General features: G+C 34.3%; 1 pseudogene; it reads right to left on the bottom strand.

The window, feature by feature from the left end:
• Positions 1 to 15,944: 15,944 nt before the first annotated feature.
• Positions 15,945 to 17,551, bottom strand: LOC124932242 (annotated as a pseudogene).
• Positions 17,552 to 19,956: the final 2,405 nt, after the last annotated feature.

Consider the following 19,956-nt stretch of genomic DNA (forward strand, 5'->3'; position numbering starts at 1 on the left):
AATGTCAACGTCTCACATTGTCTGTCATTCGTCCTAGGTATGGACTATCTTTGATAGTGACGAGATTAACCATGAAACGATTCAATTCAATATCCTGATTAATTACGTGAAATGTATCGGCACCACCCATAGTATATACCTCAATATTAACTTTGAACAACTTGCCTTATAACACAAAATGTACCTTCTAGGGAAAAGTAGATGTGATTACCCTTGCATGATGTAGCCACACACATCCTAAAATTACGTTATGAGGGTTGCATGTCGATGACACATAAATCGACATCAAAAGGCATTCATGTTACCTTGATAGTTACTTTGAAGTTGCCCATTATCTCTTCTCGTGTTCTATTAAAGTCACACACACATAGGTCTAACTGATTTATACGGTCTTTCTAGATACAAATTTTCTCGAGCGTCATCCAAAGACATATATTTAGTGTTGATATGTTGTCAATTAAAGCCATGGAGACAAATTTTCCCTCCATGTTTATAGAAATATAAAGTGATAGGGCATGGCTAAACCGGTAAATCAACATCATTAAAAGAAACTAGATGCTCATCCACAATTCCGCGTATCATGTTAACTAGCTTGCCAGACGACGTATTCACTGAGATGTCTGCCTTAGTAAGCTTGCCTAGGACAATTTGATAGTGTTTAGTGGAGTACATTAGTAACTCCCATTTGCAATCGTTTTCCTCAAATTGGAAAGTAAATTATCCCGAGCGTCCAATATCCGGGATACACCTTTTCTCTGTAATATTTTTGACTTCAGTCAGCTTAGCTAGCGACACTATTTTCACAAATGTGGGTTGATATTATGTACATTTTCTAGAGGCATTTATGTAGGGTTTTTGTTTGGGCTCCCAACTATGAAAAAGGCCCAATAGTGGTTCAAGTTCACTTTTAACTTATTAAGAGTATTATAGTATTTAAAGGGTTATGTTATAACCTAATTTCTCTAGTATAAAAAGAGCGGCAACCATCATTAAGAAAAAAAAAGTCAAAATTAAAAGAGAGGAAGAAAGAGAAAATCTTGTAGCAGATTTTCGCCTACAGCCGCGTAGGGTTTATCAAACTGATCGAAGATTCGAACAGAGTTTTTCTGGCCTTAAAGGTTCTTCCTAATTTAAGTTTTTTATTTGACTTGTTTGGGACCAAAAAATTGTATCTTTTTGGTTATGCCCTTTTATCTTTCTGCGGTATTAAAATGTTGTTATACCTTGTTTGTATTCCCAACTCTGATTATAGTGAAGCTTGAACTGAACGTAAAGTCCCATGGTTTTTACTCCTTGATTTGAGGAGGTTTTCCACGTAAAAAATTCATGTGTGCATTGTGTTATTTATTTTCACTTTTACTTGTGATTTATCTGCTCCTAAGTTTTTCAATTAAGTAGGGAATAGAATATACGTTTTTTTTCAATAAGTGGTATCAGAGCTTGGTTAGCTGTTTAGGACTTGATTCAATTATGAAGATAAACACAAGTAGGATGATTTTACTAAATGTCTCGAATTATCAAATTTGGAAAGGAAAGATGAAAGATCTGTTATTTGTTAAAACTTTACACTTACCAGTTTTTAGTGGTGAGAAACTTGTATACAAATCTGATGAGGAAAGGAATTTTGAGCACGAACAGGTATGTGGTTTTATTCGTCAATTTGTTGAAGAGAATGTTTACAACCACATCCAACATGACACAAATGCACAATCTTTATAGAATAAACTTAAAAATTTATATGCTTCAAAGATTGGAAGTAATAAATTATTCTTGCTTCGGAAATTATTTCATTTGAGATATAATGATAGTGCTTCTATGAATGATCACTTAAATGAGTTTCAGGGTGTTCTTGATCAGATGTCAGGCATGAGAATTAAGTTTGAAGATGATGTTCAAGGACTTTGATTATTGACTACTCTTCCCGATTCGTGGGAAGCGTTTAAGGTTTCTTTTTGTAATTTTGTTGTTAATGGTGTAGTAACTCTACAGATGGCCAAAGGTGGGATCATGAATGAGGAATTGAGAAGAAAATTTCAAGGGTCTTCGATAAATTCAAATGTATTGAGACAAATGAATAAGGGTGGAAAAGACAATGCGAGACATAAGAGTCGAAGTAAGTCCAGATCAAAGTACAAGCCAGCTGAATGTTATCATTGCGGTAAAAAGGGGCACATTAAGAAATAATGCTTTAAGCTGAAATGTGAAATGAGCGGATCTAATCAAAATAAAAATGCTGGAGAAGAAAGCTTGTCAATAACAACTTCAAATGATCTCGTTACTGTAGAATACAATTAACCTTGTATGTAATGAGTCGAGCTGGGTGTTTGACACCGGAGCTTCCTTGTATGTTACGCCAAGGAAAGACTATTTTACGTCTTATACTTCAGGTGATTTTAGAGTATTGAAGATGGGTAACGACAGCTTAAATAAGGTTATTGGTATTGGTGACGTTTACTTGGATTCTGGTAATGTGTCAAAATTATTACTTAAGGATGTTCGACATGCTCCGGATTTTAGGTTGAATTTGATATCAACTGGAAAACTTGATGATGATGGTTTCACGAGTTGTTTTGGTTCTAGAAAATGGAAACTTTCTAAAGGTAACTTGATTATAGCTCGAGGAGAGAAATATTCTAATTTATATTTGATGCAAACTTTGATATGCAAGGATAGTGTGAATGTTGTACGGAGTAAAAATGCTTCCAAATTATGGCATCGAAGACTTGGTCACATTAGTGAAAAGGGGTTGAATCTGTTGGTTAAGAAAAAATGCTACTTCTGGTTTGAGTGAGACCGATCTAGAGAAATTTTCTCATTGTGTTGCTGGAAAACAAACTAGAGTATTGTTCAAGAAAGTCAAAAGTCTTAGAGTTGGTGCATTTAGATGTTTGTGGTCCTTTAAAGGTACAAACTATTAGTGGTGCTCTTTATTTTGTAACGTTTATTGATGATCATTCCAGGAAGCTTTGGGTATATGTTTTGAAGTCTAAAGATGAAGTCTTAGACAAGTTCAAAGAGTTTCATGCTCTTGTTGAAAGAGAGATTGGGAAGAAGATCAAGTGCATTCGTAGTGATAATAGTGGTGAATATTGTGGTCCATTTGATGCATACTGTAGACAACAAGGGATCAGACATCAGAAAACACCTCCATAGACTCCTCAGTTGAATGACCTTGTAGAAAGGATGAACATAAGAATTGTTGAGAGAATTAGATGTTTTCTTTCAGAAGCAAAGTTATCTCAAACGTTTTGGGGTGAAACATTATTTACAGTACTACATGTTATTAATTTGAGTCCTACAGTCGCTTTGGACGGTGAAGTTTCAAACAAGGTATGGACTCGTAAAAATATTTCGTATGATCATTCACGAGTATTTGGATGCAGGTGCTTGTTCAAAGATGGATGTGAAGAGTCGAGAGTGCATTTTTTTGGGTTATGGCCAAGATGAATTTGGTTACAGGTTATACGATTCAATTGCAAATAAGCTTGTCAGAAGTCGTGATATCATCCTTTTTGAAGATGAGACTATTGAAAACATTGATAAAGCTAAAAGTAATGAGTTGAAGGGAAAAGGTGAGTGGATAGATTCAGATCTAGTTCAAGTATCTGTTTCACCTAGTTCAACAGAAAATTAGCTACAATAGGATGATTCTCAAGATGAACATGACGTTCAAATAGAGAATATTAGTAACGAGCAAAAGAATTATCTAAAATTTCATCTAGAAGATCGACAAGAGTTAGACAACCTTCTACAAAATATACTATTAATGAATATGTTTTAGTGACTGATGGGGGAGAGCCAGAGTCATATGAAGAAACTATGGATAGTGAATCCAAGCATAAATGGGTTGATGCTATAAAAGATGAGATGCAATCTCTACATGATAATCATACTTTTGAGTTGGTAGAATACCAAAAGGAAAGAAAGCTTTAAAGAACAAGTGGGTACACAGACTGAAGCAAGATGATCATACTTCATTTCCACGATACAAAGCTCGTTTGGTTGTCAAAGGGTTTAGTCAAAGAAAGGGAATTGACTTTGACGAAATTTTCTCTCTTGTTGTTAAGATGACTTCAATCAGAACTATATTAAGTTTGGCAGCTAGTCTTGATTTGGAAGTTCAATGGACGTGAAGACGACTTTTCTTCACAGTGATTTAGAGGAATAGATTTATATGGATCAGCTTGATGGTTTTAAGGTCAAGGGTAAAGAGAATTGTGTTTGCAAGTTGAATAAGAATTTGTATGGTTTGAAGTAGGCTCCACGACAATGGTACAAGAAGTTTGAGTTATTTATGAAGCATCATGGATATAAAAAGACTATTTCTGACCATTGTGTGTTTGTTTTTTGTTATTCTGTTACTTTATGTTGATGATATGCTTATTGTTGGTCAAAGTGCTGTGAGAATTGATAGGTTAAAACAAGACCTAGGGAAGTCCTTTGCAATGAAGGATCTTGGACAAGCAAAGCATATTCTTGGAATTAGAATCAGTCGTGACAGAAAGATGAAAATTTTATGGTTGTTTCAAGAAAAATATATTGAGAAAGTGTTACAAAGATTCAATATGGAGAATGCTAAAAGTGTCGGCACACCTTTAGCAGCTCATTTTAAATTGACCTCCGAATATAGTCCTTCAAATGATGATGAGAAGGAATATATGAAGAATGTTCCCTATATTTCAGTTATTGGTAGTCTTATGTATGCTATAGTTAGTACGAGATCATATCTAGGTTATGTTATTGGTACTGTCAGCAGGTTTCTTTCAAATCCAGGAAAAGAACATTGGGAAGCAGTGAAGTGGATATTGATATATCTTAGAGGCACATCAAGTATGAAATTTTTCCTTGGAAATGAGAATCTGAATTTAGTTGGTTATACCAACTCAGATATGGAAGGTGATGCTAATTCAAGAAAATCCACTTCATGTTATTTGATTAATTTTGGAGGGGGAGCTATTTCTTGGAAATCGAGACTACAAAAGTGTGTTGCGTTGTCAACTGCGGAGGCTGAACTTATTACAGCAATGGAAACTTGTAAGGAGCTGATTTGGGTTAAGAAGTTATTATTTGAACTTGATATTGTGTAAGAAATGTATGTGCTTCTATGTGATAGTCAAAGCGCTATTAATCTAGCGAAAAATTCAATATTTTATTTTAGATCCAAACACATTGATGTAAGGTGTCATTGGATACGGGATGCGTTAGATAAAAAGTTGTTGATTTTAGAAAATGTGCATAGAGACGATAATGGCGCTGATATGATGACTAAGGCACTACCACAAAGTAAGTTCAAATTTTGTTGTTCAACGACTGGGTTGACAACATCTTTCCCATAGTTGTGAGGGGGAGTTTGTTGGGGTTTTTTTTGGGCTCCCAATTATGAAAAAGTCCCAATAGTGGTTCAAATTCACTTTTAATTCATTAAGGATATTATAGTATTTAAAGGGTTATGTTATAACCTAATTGTTATAGTATAAAAAGAGCGGCAGCCGTCATTCAGAAGAAAAAATAGTCAAAAATTAAAAGAGAGGAAGAAAGAGAAAATTTTGTAGCAGATTTTCGCCTGCAACCGCGCAGGGTTAATCAAATTGACGATCGAAGATTCGAACGGAGTTTTTTCTGGGCCTTAAAGGTTCTTCCTAATTTGAGTTTTTTATTTGACTTGTTTGGGACCAAAAAGTTGTATATTTTTGGTTATGCCCTTTTATCTTTCTGCGGTATTAAAATGTTGGTATATCTTGTTTGTATTCTCAACTCTGATTATAGTGAAGCTTGAACTGGACGTAAAGTCCCGTGGTTTTTACTCCTTGATTTGAGGAGGTTTTCCACGTAAAAATTTCGTGTGTACATTGTGTTATTTATTTTCACTTTTACTTGTGATTTATCTGCCCTTAAGTTTTTCAATCAAATAGGGAATAGAATATGCGTTTTTTTCAACAATTTACATACGTAACAACTCTCTTATCCTTCATTTTATTTAGATTCTACTGTTCATCAACATTAACGATCTTCTTTTTCAATTTCTTTCCATTCATACCAATCATCAGCAAAAAAACATGATTATATTTGACCGACTCTTCAATATCTTCACCCCAAGAATCGGTAACGACTATTAGTTCTTCATATTAAATAATCAGACTTGACATATCTCTCTCGTCTATCAAACCCTCCTAAGGATGATGACGGGGGATATGACGGATGATTGCCAACATATGTTCCCTAAGGACGCCCAGACCCGATATGCATGATCCCTCCGGTCATTACACTCCATACATCAGTGATGTAACTTACCTAAGCCTTGGTCTTTTCTAATTGTAACGAGGACTATCCTAATATGACAACTTTACCTTTATGATTTTTTTCAGTGCATCGCCATAACACATCTCATAAGCAATTAAGTCTTTAAGAAAGGCTTATTTGTTGACAGCCATGATCTTCGTATAGGAAACATTCATGTTAGCATATATAATGTCAACTGGATTATGTTCATTGGGCAGCCTGTCGATTAGGGAGGCCATGACCTTCCACCTGTCTACGTATGATTCAAAAGCTCATTCAGACCCTATTTAATACTTTTGAGCTTCCTTTATAGCTTGTCTATCTTTAAGAAAATACCAAAACGTCTTATAAATACTTTGGCTAGATCTTCAATGGTTTGGTACTAGGCTATGTTATGACGTAAATATCACTCAAATATTACTTCTTCGAGATACTATGGGAACAACTGCAATATTATGAGCTCCCCTAACTACAAGTACATGATATTCATCAGATGCATGTTTATGTAGGACGCTGAATCTTTATTTCCAACATACTTGGTTAGGGGTAATTTTAACCTATGAGGGGCCACAACCATTTTTGTTGACTCTAATCCATATTTCTAATTGTCTGCTTAGTGTGTCGACCCTCCTTAATTAAGGCCTCAATATGTGCTTTCATCTCAATTTGAGAAGCCCTCAATTGTGCAAGTTCATAATTTTGGCTAGTTGGTTGTACCGGGGATGCCGAGACAAGTGGTGGTGGTGTAGTGTGTACCCCGACAAGTGGAGAGATTTTTGTCTTTAGAGCTTGTCGAGGTTTGGAACATGTGTTCCAACCTTGAGGCATTCCAAGTACCAGGTTCTTTCTTCTTCGGTTCTTCAACTGCGGCTTTCTTATCCTATCAAATATGTTGTAGCTGTAGTATTTACAGGACGACTTCTTGAGCTTCATCGTCATCTGAGGTGTACTATGACTCCAATAAGATTTCTTCAATGGGGTCGTGTGGTGTGCGAGCGACCGATGCAGCAAGTTCAAGAGGGTTAGTTGGTTGGCTATTAGCCCCAAAGGAAGGGTTCATCTGGCTAGGGGTGGATTAAGTAACTACATACAGTCAAGCAACAAGGAAATTTTCTTTTTAAGATCTTATACTTGGAACCCTGAGACAACATTTGAGACACTTTTCCCTTCAACCTCCAGTCTAGGCGGAATAGTGAGTGATGCAAACTACAATGTTGGTTATCTGTTAGATATTTTGCGAATGAATCAATCGGTGGTAGCATCTTGTGTTCGTCCTGTGGAGAAAATATTAAGTAATGTGGAGTAATCAAAACAAATTAGTCTAATAAAGAAAGTAATGGGGACAATCGGTTTCACCCTTATGTACATGTGTGTCATAAACGTAACATGCACTCAATTTTCGATTCACTTTTTTATTAGAAAGAAAAGTGTTTTATTTTGGTGTGGGATAAAATTCACAATCTTCCTCACCTCACAATTCACTCTTAGGAAAAAAAGAAAATTACATAAGAAACGACAAAACAAAATCTAGTCTAAGTCCTTTGTCGTCCGTCTGCTTTTCGTCTTTCACTCCAGCATACTTCCACGTTGCTTCTTTCGTGATGTTTGTCAGATAGTTAGAACGATTTCTTACCTCGTGTCTGGTCTTCTTAAACCTCTTAGTCTACATGGATAACGATCTAGTATCTAACATGATATGCGTAACAAAAACTCAAAGACAAACAACTCGTTATGTTAGGCCTTTTTTATTTTCTCTTTTGTTTTCAAATGGAATTTAGAACGTACTCATGGGTGTCTATCTCATCGATATGCATACATCTATTTAATGTTAGGATTTGTATCTCCTAAATCAGACCAGCTTGAAATAATATGTAAAAATGCAAGAAAGAAGAACACAAGAAGACACAGATTTATAGTGGTTCACTCAAATTGAGTTACATCCACTTCAACAACCACCAGATTTCACTATCAAGAAGAAGAGGAATACGGAATTTTTGCCTCACACTTTATCTCTCTAGAATTATTTCTATTACTTGTAAACCCTTAATAATCACATATTTATAGGATAAACATTCAGGTAATAAACCTAAATAACTCTTGGTCAGGCCCAAGCCCAAAACCAAATACAAACCCAATAAACTCTAATTAACAATGTAGAGTTTATTATAAGTGTATGCTCCATAACTCAACAATCTCCCACTTGGAGACTAATTTCATCATCTCTCGATCGATAGTGGCTTTCCATCTAGTGTCTTAACGAAGAAGGCCAAATGAAGTTGTACACAACTTCAGTTTCTCATTTGTCACAGCTTTCGTCAGCATATCAGCTGGATTCTCACTCCCGGAAATCTTCTCAAGAGTTAATACTCCATCTTCTAAAGCTGATCAGATGAAATGATAACGAACATTTATATGCTTCGTCCTGCCATGATAAACAAGATTCTTTGCCAAATGAATGACACTCTAAATGTCGCATCGCAACACACTTCCCTTGGAGTCTTGACCCAATTCTCGCAAAAAGGGTTGTAACATCATCATCTCCTTAGTAGCCTCTGTCACAGAAAGATACTCTGCCTTACAACTAGAAAGAGCAACAATCTTTTGTAATTTTGAAACCCAACTCATTACAGTAGCTCCTAGAGTATAAATGTATCATGTTGTGCTCTTCTTACTATAAACATCATCACCATTGTCAGCATCAACATATCCTTCCAAACTCATATTAGACTTTCGAAAATACAAAGAAAGACTCGTACTTCCTCTTAAGTATCGTAGTATCCACTTTACTGCTTCCCAATGTTATCTACCCGGGTTGCTCATGAACCTGCTAACAACTCACACTTCATGTGATATGTCTAGTCTTGTGCAAATCATCGCATACATAATTCAACAAATGGTAGAGGCATACGGAACAGTGGCCATGTAATTTTTCTCCTCTTCTGTGGAAGGCGACTGATCTTTAGATAGTTTGAAGTGACTAGCTAAGGGGGTAGTAACTGGTTTTGCATCATACAAGTTAAACCTGCTAAGAACTTTCTTCACATATTTTTCTTGTCAAAGCTTGAGAACTTCTTCATCCTTGAAAATTCTCATCCTGAGGATTTGTTTTACAGCACCCAAATCCTTTATTGCAAAATTTTCAGACAACTCTTTCTTGAGCTTGTTAATCTCATACAAGTTTTCTTCAACAATCAACATGTCATCAACGTAGAGGAGTAGACTAATGTACGATTTATCAAACCTCTTGATATAGCAGCAATGATCAGCTTCACACCTCAGAAAATTGTTACTTTTCATGAATCTATCAAACTTCTTGTACCATTGCCTTGGAGCCTGTTTCAAACCATATAGACTTTTCTGAAGCTTACACACAAGATCATCGTTTCCTTTGATTTCAAATCCTTCTAATTATCGCATGTAAATCTCTTCATCTAAATCACCATGAAGAAAAGAAGTTTTGACATCCATTTGTTGAAGATGAAGGTCTTCTTTCACAACCAAACTCAAAATAGTTTTGATTGTCATCAATTTAACTACTAGAGAGAAGATCTCGTTGTAGTCAATACATTCTTTCGGCTGAAATCCTTTCACAACCAACATTGTCTTGTGTCTCATGGTTTTATCATTTTCTTCATTAATCTTGAAGATCCATTTGTTGTGAAGTGATTTCTTTCCCTTTAGTAGCTCAGTGAGCTCCCAAGTCTGATTCAACGTCAAAGAGTCTATCTCATCTTTCATTACAGACTCCCACTTAACCGATTCATCATATTGTATTGATTCCTCATAGCATTCAGGTTCACCTCTATCTGTCAACAATATATAGTTCAGAGATGGAGACCACCTCTCGACTGGTTTTCGGTTCCTTGATGATCTTTTCAACTATATAACCGATGTTTGCTGATTTGCCTCTGAAGCCACATTCTCAACGATTTCATCTTCAACTATACATTGTTCTTCTTCGACAGTCGATATATATTCAGCTGAAAATTATCTCAAATCGATTGTACTAGTCTCTTCCAACTTGGAATCTCCATCTGATGTCTTCCCAACACAATCTTTGTAGAGAACCTGTTCATTGAAGATAACATTTCTGCTACGAATGATCTTCCGATTTTGATTATCCCAAAAACGATAATCAAACTCGATATCACCATAACCAATGACAAAACATTTATTAGACTTTGGATCAAGGTTTCTACTATCACATTCATTAATATTAACATATGATAAACAACCAAACACTTTTAAATAAGAAAGGTTTATCTTTTTATTGCTCTAGGCTTCTTCAGGAATTCTAAATTCAAGAGGAACAAATGGTGCTCTGTTTATCAAGTAGGCAGCAGTATTTATAGCTTCTGCCCAGAAGGTTTTAGGCAGCCCTGCATGCAATCTCATGCTTCTAGCACGCTCGTTTAATGTTTGATTCATTCGTTCAGCTACTTCATTCTCTTGAGGCGTTCGGGGAACAGTCTTCACCATACTGATCTCATTCACAACACAATACTCTTTGAAATCTGAATTAATATATTCACCTCCGTTTTCAGATTTCAAGCACTTAACTTTCTGATTTGTTTCATTTTTAACCAAAGCCTTCAATTTCTTGAAAATAGCAAATACTTCATACTTGTGCTTCATAAAATATACTCATACCTTTTTGTCGAATCTATAAACGTCACGTAATATTGTGATTTGTCAATAAAAGAAACAGGTGTAGGTCCCTACACATCAGTGTGTACCAACTCTAGCCTTTCTTTCTTGAGCTCCTTTCCAGTCTTTAAGAAACTCACATGTTTCTGTTTTCCAAGAATGCAGTTTTCACATAACTGATGTTCAACAGACTTCAGTTATGGAATCTGTCCATTCTTCAAAAGAATTTTCATCCCTTTTTCGCTCATATGTCCCAACCTACAATGCCATAGCTCACTATTCTTCGAGTCATCAACTATAACAGCAACTGTTTCTCTACAAGTTGAAGTCGTGTATAACGTTTCAGTTTTGTGACCTCGAGCAATAACAATTGCTCCTTTAGTCACCTTCCACGCACCATTTCTACAACTGAAATTGTGACCTTCTTCATCAAGTTGTGTAACAGAAATTAGATTGCGCATTAAACCTGAAATGTGTCTCACCTTATTAATCTTCCAAACATAACCATTTTCCATCTTCAATTTGATGTCCCCCATGCCAACAATATCCAGTGGCTCACCATTTGCGAGATAAACTTTCCCATAGTTTCCAGCTACATAATTCTCCATTAATTCTTTGTGGGCAGTGGTGTGGAAAGACGCTCCCGAGTCCAATACCCATGAATCTATCGGGCTATCAACAGAAAAAAGTAATGTATCAGTGAAAGTTTCTATAACAACGTTGGCTGCATTATTTGTATCATCACCATTTTTCTTCGGTGCTTCGCAGTTCCTCTTTAATTGACCTTGTTTACCACAATTCTAGCACTCAAATATCCGCCCAGACATGGACTGACTCCTCCTGCTCCTTGACATAGATTTGTTCTTACCTCGGTTGAAATTTCTATCATTACCTCTACTCCTGTTTTCCACATTCAGAGAGGAACCTTTGAATGTTTCACCAGAATCAATTTTATGAACCTCTTCAGCAAGAATACGATCTCTAACTTCAACAAATTTCAGTTTAGCATTTCCAACTGAATTACTAATTTTTGCCCTCATAGGTTCCCAACTATTTGGTAGAGATGCTAACAAAATCAGGGCACTAACTTCATCTCCAAAATCAATCTCAATAGATAGCAATTGATTCACAATTATATTGAATTCATTCAAATGAGTAGTGACAGAAGTACCATCAATCATTCTTAAGTAAAAGAGTTTTTTCATTAAGTGTACCTTGTTGTTAGTAGATAGTTTCTCATACATATCAGAAAGAGCTTTCATCAGACCCATGGTGGTCTTCTCCTTTGCTACATTGTGATCAACCGTCTTGGATAGCGTCAATCGGACAACTCCCAAGACTTGTCTATCAAGGAGTTTCCATTCAGCTTCATCCATCTTCTCTGGTTTCTCACTTAAAGGAACATGAAGCTTTTTTCCAAAGAGATAATCTTCAATCTGCATTCTCCATAAGGCATAATATGTCCCATCGAATCTTCCATTCCCATGTCCTATACTGTTCTCACTTGTCATTGTTTTCAATGCTCAGATCTAGCCTAGCTACTCTGATACCAGTTGTTAGGATTTGTATCTACCAAATCCGACCAGCTTGAAACAATCTGTAAAAATGAAAGAAAGAAGAACACAAGAAGACGCAAATTTATTGTGGTTCACTCAAATTGAGCTACGTCTACTTCAACCACCACCAGATTTCACTATGAAGAAGAGAAGGAATACAGAGTTTTTGCCTCACAATTTATCTCTCTAGAATTATTTCTATTACTTGTAAACCCTTAATAATCACATATTTATAGGGTAAACATTCAGGTAATAAACCTAAATAACTCTTGGTCAGGCTCAAGCCTAAAACCAAATACAAAAACAATAAACTCTAATTAAAAATGTAGAATTTATTATAAGTGTAGGCTCCATAACTCAACATTTAATATATATATATATATATTAGACACGTAATAGAGATTTCCGACGTAGTTATGTTTCTCGGGAACAACGAGTCAACGATTCTAGTGAAAAGTGGTCAAGGATATTGTGTTTATGGTTTCCAAGTTAAGAGAGAGTTGTCCCATCGACAAGGGCGGTCCGAAGGACAATGTAGGGAGGTGCTCTCAATTGGAGTATACCCTCGCCGCCTCTCATAATCCCCTCCCTTATCACTAAGGGAGCTCACTAAGAGGAAGAAATAGTTAACCCTGAGTTTTTCCTATGTTCAAATCTCACGCAACATCGTTCATAAAGGGTCAGATCGTCATTCTTCATTCCTCATTACAACCGTCTTTCTGTGTTCCTTGTTTCCCTTGTCTTGTGGAGCTATTTATATGGGTGTATATGTGTGAATTCTCCTTCTTGGATGTAAAAAATGTATGTCAAAATTGAAGACTTGCAACTATCAGTTGAGGGAATTTACTCATCTTCCTAACAATGTAGCATTTTTTCTTGCTCAATTTTATTGTTACTAAGGAAATTAGTATACTTCAAATAATCTCATTTTTTCCCTCTATGAAGAAGAGTTCGATATTTATTTATTTATTCTTTAACTCCTAAAAAAACCATTAATGTATATTTATTTTATTTGGTTATTTATTTACTTACTTTTATATATATATTATATATATTATATAATATATAACATTTCTAAAATAATTATTTATTTTAAATTTTGTGAGATAGATCCAAACACAAGAGAAGGGAAATTTGATGAAATGACCCTCATAAGAGGTCTAATTCCAAAAAAGGCCCGCGGTTGATAAAGTTGGCAAAAATGGCCTTTTTGCCATGTGAAAAGTATGTAATACCCTCGCGCGCCTGTTTTACCGCTCAATTACGAGAAATGTATTTCTCGCATTTGGTATTTCTCGCATTTGGCTCCATTACAAGAAATGTATTTCTCGCATTTGGTATTTCTCGCATTTGGTATTTCTCGCATTTGGCTCCATTACGAGAAATGTATTTCTCGCATTTGGTATTTCTCGCATTTGGCTCAATTACGAGAAATGTATTTCTCGCATTTGGTATATCTGAGTATATATTGAGATTCAGACATTTGTAAAATATAGGAAAACGGCTAGGGTTTCGAATCGATCTACAATAAACTACGAAAGAATAATCTCCATTGGAGGACGCTATCGCAATGCATTCATCTCTGAATATCAGATTAACACACATACATGACGACGACTTAATACAAGAGCGCATTATCATCGGAGGCTCCACTTGCCTCCGTCACCGTCGAACGCAATGTTCGCTCCGACCTCGACACCACACTTCCAAAGCCTTGTATGTATTCTCTAGCTAGATCTTGTTTTTTCAAATTATTAGATCTTTGAGATTGAGTCTTTTTTCATCAAATATACAAACTTGGTTAGAGGGTCGACTGTTCCTTAGGGCACCCTCAATATGGCATGAGTGTCCTCCAGCAAAATGATTCCTTCTTTGATCAAGATGACAATGGAATAGTCATCTTTCGGCGTCAGGGCTTGCGTTGTCTAACAATGACAGCAGACTCAATAACGAGAAATGTATTTCTCGCTTTTGGTAAATATTCTCCGGCCACGAACCCTAAATTTAGGATTCTCATATAAATACTCTATAATTTAGATTTTCAAATGAAATTGTCAATTTTGAAATATGGGTTCTTCAGATTTTGATGATATTGTTTGAGATGCAGGTTTGCGTCAACTGGGTTTCAATATTAACAATTTCTCGTAAATAACAATATACTTAAAATACATATGAGGGTTTGGTTGCATTTGTATAGGTGCCTATTGCAATTGGAGGGCCAGGTTTGACGGCTGGTGTGAGGTATAGGAAGGATGTTCCAACTAGAGGACTTGCAAATGTGGTTGCCACAGTGATCAATCTCCATGGATTTGAGGCACCTAATGACTATGAAACTACTCTAATTGAAGTGGTTGACAACTAAAACCACAAAGCCAAAACAGACCATCTTCGAGAAAGAAGAGTTTTGACTTCTATGTTATTTTGCTCATTTTTGTCTACTGTTTAGCCTGGTTCTTGTTAGGTTAAGAATGAATAATGGAACTCATCCTTATTTACCCACCAAAACTTGGTAAAAAATAAGGAAGAACTTATTATTCTTATTATTATGATATTTAATTATTAGTTGAATTAAAACTATTAAATGTTGGAATGAGTTTTTTTTCCCTTTCCTTCAGCTGTTTTGTTATTATTTGATTTGTTTTTCTTTCATTTCATATTTAGTTTTAACATTGAAAAACTACTTAAATGATTTTCATTCATTATGAATTGGATATATAAAGTTAAAAGATAATATTTAGACAATATAACTAAATTTACATTGTAGAAGTTCAACAGAAATGTAATTGTTTTATTTCATCAATGAGAGATGAAATAGTAAACACATGTCCTCTTGTTGGCCCTTTTGTTCATCAAAGATCAAAGTAATCATAACTCCATCATTCTTAGCTGACTATTTAATTTCATCAAAGATTAACTTCATCATTTTCAGATGACGGTTTAAACATGGTTGGGTATTGTTTTGTCAAATTATTCGGACACTTTAGGCAGTATTGTTGACACAATTGAGAACAATTCATCCATGACTAATTGTATTCATACAAAAAAATAAAACTTTATGACAACAAACTTAGTCTGATTAAACAGGACACCATACATAACAAAATACAAACCCAACCCAAAATTTAGAATCTCAGACTATAATAGAATTTGTAACAAATATAGAAAGTAATTTGTATAAGTCAGTCACATCTATTCCCATGAAACTCTATATATAAATTTAGGTAAAATAATGTGTTACAAAATAAGAAAATTTGGCTTCATCAAGAGAGAAAGCTTGATGGAGAAACAGGTGAAGAATTTTAAGATCTGGAAAAAACTATAAATGATTTACAAAACTAGAATTCTCTATACAAAATGGCTTCAATGAGAATTGAGAGCTTATTATTATTTTTTTTGGAAAAAAACTTATTATTATTGATTACAAGTAAGAGAGTTAGTTATATTTAAGATTAACTAAGATGATTATTGCTCAAGAGGAATATATTCTAGTTCTAGATCAATCTCTCCCGATTCCACATTCTATAGCTTAAGACTCACTTCCTCCTTCACCCTTCCATCGACTATATTCACAGTGCTGTCTTCTACGAGGGCATTATCATCCTCCTTTATCCATTTCCCAATTTGCATGTTTCCAAATATTGCAGCATCCCCATATACCATTGTAGAACTTATCATCCATTGTATATCAATATCTACCTCACCCATTATGTCATCAACAGAAAATGTATCATATTCATACACTTCCTACATGCATGTATAATTTCATTATCTTCGAAAATTGTTAAAAAAAACAAAGCAATCTTCTTTTTTTACCAATTTCACCGACCCATAATTCTGGGGCACTGAAAGTATCAGCTCCTCATTCCATATAGGATTAAGATTACTCCTCATAACAGTTGTTTGCGCTTTCTATATAAAGTATCATATTAACATTTTCAAAATATACAAAAAACCGGGACTAGACTCAATTCACTCACCTGCTGCCTTAGAGTAAGAACAACATAAGGATCACTCGACAACATATCTCTCTGACGGCTAAATTTGTGTCTTTAACCACTTTTATCTTGAGTATTCCTATAAATTCCACCATTTCTTCCTGTCAGTCAGTCATCCATCAGGAATTCATAATTATTTATTTAGTATGAACAGAATTAAACACACAAAAAAAATGTAGATCTTTGGATAGAGAATGACTACGGAATGAGATGAACTAGACTGCAAATTGTTGCTTGACTTCTTGTTGGAATTTGAATAAATGCGTAAGCTAGGCTTCACAAGTTCTTGCAGCTCATACTTAGACCTACAATAGAAACAACCCAAAGAAAGTTTAGTTGCACTAATTGATCAATCATAAAACTGGCCTGATAAATTTAGAACGGTCCTCGTGGCTAGAATCTAGCCTAGGTTTCGAGAAACTATCTGGAATACGAGCCTGGTAAATAGAATTAGCAGAAGCATTTCCTCCTACATCAATCATCGCCTCAATTTCATCCTCTGTCCATTCGTCTAATGTCACCGATAACACCTGTTCTTGTTGTTTAAATCACTTATGAGTTAGGACATACAATTTTTTATCTAATTCATCTATCAATCATTGAGAACCATCACTCATTTCACCTTTGAGATATGTGCTCCAAGGCTTCTGTGCACTCACAACATTTTAAGCATATGAAAACTCCAATATTAACTAACCTGAAAATAGAAACAATCAACCCTCTTAATTCTTATCACAACTCTATCAACATTTTTAAAATATCGAATACTAAGTAAGAAACATACGCCCACTTCGGGTCTGGAGAGCCACAATCTGCACAAAAATGATTATCCTTTTGCATCTACAGATCTTTCAATTTTCTTTTACCTACAAAAATCAAGTAGTAGTAAAAGGAATGATATGAATTACTCTTTTGAAACCCTAATTGAATTCAAATAGATACCTGATTTACTCATTTCTCTGTTTCAGATTCAAAATCATCAAAACAAAACGTTTCCTTTTTACCAGTCCGCAAGTTTCCTCTACCGATGTTGAGAGTGTTAAACTCTGTCGGATTCTCCTCTTCAATTTCCATATCCGTCGAAACATTTAACTTATGCTTCCATAGATCAATGAATTACAAACTCATGTGTTGTTGATTGTCATCATCTTTACATAGATAAACTTGTAAGATTTCCTTAATAGATAAACTTGTAAGATTTCCTTAAAACCCTAGATCCTGCATCCAACATAATATCACTTGGATAATATTCAAAACCTAGAATACATAAGAATGAATTGAGACGAGAATGTCTTACCTTAGCGGAGCAGCGGGATCGGAGGGGATGGGGTTTGAGAGAGAGTCGAAACCCTAAAAATTGGAGATTTAAAATGATGGCTAAAATTAGGCGCTTTATATAGTATGAAAGACGCATATTACATAATGCGCGTATATGTAATATGAGTCTTTCAATGTACGCATATTACATATTTCGCGTTAGTGTAATTCGCGTAAGTGTAATTCGCGTAAGTGTAATTCGCGTAAGTGTAATCCGCGTAAGTATAATCCGCGTAAGTGTAATTCGCGTAAGTGTAATTCACTTAAGTGCAGTCACAGGGGCAAAACAGACATTTCGCAGGGCAAAAAGGCTCATTTTGCAAACATTATCAGGCGCGAGCCTTTTTGGAATTAAGGCTATTATTAGGGCCATTTCATCAAATTTCCCAAAGAGAATCAATAAATTTATAATTTTTTAGTTTTTAAATATAACCAAACATAATTATTCGATCTTTCATTAATCACGTTACTCAATTCATTAATCAAAATATTAAAATATTTTATCATTATATATTCATAACCTTTAAGTTCATTTTTTCATTTTGTCATTATCACTATAATCAACCTTCTTTAAATAATTCATAAATTATTTTACAAAATGTCAATACTGAATAAGTCATAGAATTCCTTACATTCATTTCCTAACTTTCACCAATTAGCCTTAAACTACAATCTGTCTATCTATCTATACAACATTAATAATATTTATTAGCATAACCTTAATTTCTTCTAATTCATGGTACCATTTTTTTATTATTTCTCTAGTGTAAAGTTGTAATTGTTGCTAAACTGTGATTGCAGACAAGGTATTTTCTTGATGTTTTGATTTGATTTGATTGGGAATTAGGTAAAAAAAATATAGTTTAGTCTTACTATATTTTTTTCACAGCCATATGAGATCAATGGCCCTGAGGATCTTTAAAGAGTTGAATGTGCAACTTTTAAAGTCTTCTTATTTACCTTCTAAATGCATAACAAAAATATTTTTGTTGGAATATAGAATAAATAAGGTTGAACTTTAAGAGCTCTTCTTTTAACAGTAGTAATAACTTCCTGTTGTTTGGTGTTAGTAAAGAGATCTCTGTTTCAATAGTGTACACCAAGAATTTTATGATAATTTGTTAGCACATGAGGATAAGCTAACTTTTCAATCATTATTTTAATTGCAGATTTAGTTTTTTATTAGTCAGTGTTGATTTTATCATATTTCTTTACTAATCTCATTTCAATTTAAGGCAGTCAAATTTGGGAGTTGAAGTCAGCTTAGGAGTAACAAGTTGAAAGTTGAAAAAAACTCGTTTATGAGGTGAATCGTAGATTTCTCGATTAACTCAGAAAATCTCAAATACACCGCGATTTTGAAACTCTGTACTCATTTTTTAGAAAATATTACAAAAATACTTCTGAAATTCAAATTTGATGGCATATCCATGTTTAATCTTCATATCTTGTAAATTCTCTTACCATTGCCTTTTCAATTAAGTACAAAATATATCCATTTATTCATTCCTCTTCTTAATGTTCTATCTCTCTATACTTGTATACCTTGGTCATAAATGTATTGCAAAATCATAGTTGAAGACGGCTCTAGGGTAAGGCAACCAATACAGTTGCATAGGGTCCCCATTTTTATAGGGCCCATTTTTTTATATTTAATAATATTATTTTATTAATATTATTTTTTCCTCTTTTTTCTCCTTTAATATTAAATATATATTATAAAAATAACTTTTTTATCTTTAGTCTCGTATTATAATATATTAATTATTTATATTTTATTTTATTAATTAAAAATTTTAATTTGTTTTTTACTATTTTAGGGGCTCCAAAATTTAGGCCCCAAATTCTCGGGACTTGGCCGGCCCTAGTTGAAGAAGACATATTTGGTAGCATGAACACTTTGTTTTTCTCCTTTACTGTTTTTCATGATTTTAATTTTTTTTGTGTCATGTATTATTTTGTTGTGCTTAAAAGTCTCATTTATAACATTTCATTATTATTTAAAAAAACAAAAATTCTAATCAATATTTTGTTCTCTGCACATAATATTTTTTTTTTTTTGTTTAAAAAAACAACTTAGAATAGTTCATATATAAATAATTTTAATGTTTGTCTCTTCAACCTTAAACATCAAACTTAATTTTCATAAATAAAAATTGTAC

This window comes from Impatiens glandulifera, chromosome 1 (assembly GCF_907164915.1).
Source record: "Impatiens glandulifera chromosome 1, dImpGla2.1, whole genome shotgun sequence".
NCBI lineage: Eukaryota > Viridiplantae > Streptophyta > Magnoliopsida > Ericales > Balsaminaceae > Impatiens > Impatiens glandulifera.